The sequence below is a fragment of the Portunus trituberculatus genome, chromosome 35, assembly GCF_017591435.1.
Source record: "Portunus trituberculatus isolate SZX2019 chromosome 35, ASM1759143v1, whole genome shotgun sequence".
Classification (NCBI taxonomy): domain Eukaryota; kingdom Metazoa; phylum Arthropoda; class Malacostraca; order Decapoda; family Portunidae; genus Portunus; species Portunus trituberculatus.
Window position 1 is genome coordinate 2,720,104 of NC_059289.1, and position 2,500 is coordinate 2,722,603.

Here is a 2,500-nt window from a genome sequence, read left to right on the forward strand (position 1 = left end):
AACCGCACGCCCTCATCCGGCAAGTGTTTAGGAAGGAACGAAGGGAAGGGAAGGAAGAAGGGATGGGAAAAGATGGACGGCTGTAAGGCTGTAAGGGAGCTGGAAGTAATAGGGAAGGTGTTGTAAAAAATGAAGACTCGAGAAGGAAGAGGAAGGGAGGAAGATTAGAAAGGAAGAAAGAAAAGAGGAAGGAAAGGATTAAAGAAGAACAGGAAGAAAGTGGATGCGGAGGTGTCTATCTCACACACACACACACACACACACACACACACACACACACACACACACACACACACACACACACACACACACACACACACACACACACACACACACACACACACACACACACACACACACACACACACACACAGACGTATAGGCACGTACACACACGCAGCTGCACACACACAAAGGCACTCAAGGTCATAAAGGGTTAAAACTACTTTCTAAAACTCGACTTTTTTACAATATACAGGAACGTAAACCCAATTTTTGCTGAAATGGAGAGAAGAAAAGAAAGAAAAGATAAAGATAAAACTACTGATTTTAAGGAATGATTCTGTGCCTGCATGACTGACTGACTGATTGAATGACTTTATTTACCAAGACTGAGTGCATGACCGGCATATGACGTGACTTAACACCGTCATGAGCTCACGCAATGGCTGCCTAACTCACTGACTCACTCGCTGGCTAACTGATTGTGTGACTTAATGCTTTGGATACTAACTGATTGAATGATTAGCTCTTTGGTTCACTGGCTGACCAAATGAAGGAGTGACTGTTTGACTAACGGGTCTTAACTCTTCAATACTGGGACACATTTTTTACCTTGAGATTTGGGTACGATTAGACCATTTTATTGACAATAGGATGGGTCTATGAAGGTCAGAAAATTAATGGCCAAAGTCTTCACTATTTTAATCCCCCAACATGAGTTTCTAAAGCTGTAAAAGTCACCAAATAGAATGAATATGGAAACGTGTTAACCTCTTGAGTACCATGACGCGTTTCCACATTCATTCTGCTTACTATATGGTCATTTTATTCAGAAACTTGTGTGGGATTAAAATAGTGAGGACTCTGGCCACTAAGCTTCTGACCTCCATAGACCATTCCCAATTCAAATAAAATCGTCTAATCATACCCAAAAATTAAGGTAAAAATACGTCCCAGTACTAAAGGGGTTAAGATACTGAAGGGGTTAAACTGTATAGAGTGACCAACGTCTAGAAATTACATGATTAACTGAATGATTAACTGAATGACTGACTGACTGAATATCTCTGACCAACTTCCGAACGCAAACTAGTTCACTATTAATTCAAAGTCCTGAAGAAAAATGTATATTAAGCAAACTACATTATGAGAAACTGACTCACTCACTCCCTCATTCACCTACTTATTCAACACCTCCCACCACTCATAAATCCGCATCTCACTCAGGCATCTACTTAACTGTAAGGCAACTTGACCCACTGAGTAACTGGCACACCCACTCACTCACCCACTCACCCACTCGCTCACCCAGACACTAAAAGGCAGAAAAATCATAATCGCTCTTCAAGAAAAAAAAAAAGGAAATAAAAGCGTTCTGAGGCAAGATCCGCAAATTTTTGAAGCTTTTGTTCATTTTTTTTCATTTTATGCTTTCGTTATTACAGTGTGCAGTGAGTGTGGTGGTGGTGGTGATGGTGATTGCAGTGGTGATGAGATAGGGGGCTTAAATAGTAGTGTTGGAGATGGTGGTGATAGGTTTTCTATTTTTGAATCGTAATGGTTGTGGTTGTGGTGAGGTGATGAGGGTGGTGAGGGTGGTAGTGGTGGTGACTTGTAAAAGGTAACAGTAGTAGTAGTAGTAGTAGTAGTAGTAGTAGTAGTAGTAGTAGTAGTAGTAGCAGTAGCTGTTCTTGGTGTCGCTGCCTTCACGATGGTAATAAAGGTGGTGATGAATATCTCAATATATATTCTACTTTAATCAAAATACTAAATAAAGAAATAGAAAAAAACACTACCCAACACCTTTCACTCAATTTACGTAACATCAAATAAGCAGCAAATCATTGAGGACTTGAAGCATACATCACTTCCTCGTCAAGTAGGAAGAAACGAAGAAAAAACAACAGGAATCAAGTAAACACGAACAAATGAAAGACCAATACGATAACACGATACACGAATAAATAAAAAGAATAAGCCAACAAGAAAATAAATAAACATAACTGACACAACTCGCGGTAAATTCCTCAGATTGACACAGAAGCACAGAAAGAAAACTGATGATTATAAAAAAAGAAAACGAAAAATGTAAGAAGAAACATAATCTACCAAGGCAATTTAGGGAAGGTAATATTTTTGGCTTATTATTTTTTTTTTCTGCATTGATATTGGATTAAACTTATAACACAAAACAATTATATAGCACTGAATATATAAAGTGTGTATGTACTGTGTCTTTCTGTGTGTATGTAGGTGAGCCAGGCAAGAGAGGTACACA

General features: G+C 39.0%; 1 protein-coding gene across 1 annotated transcript in view; it reads right to left on the reverse strand.

The window, feature by feature from the left end:
• LOC123512948 overlaps nucleotides 1-2,500 on the reverse strand; it is a 112,666-nt gene that overhangs the window by 80,084 nt on the left and 30,082 nt on the right.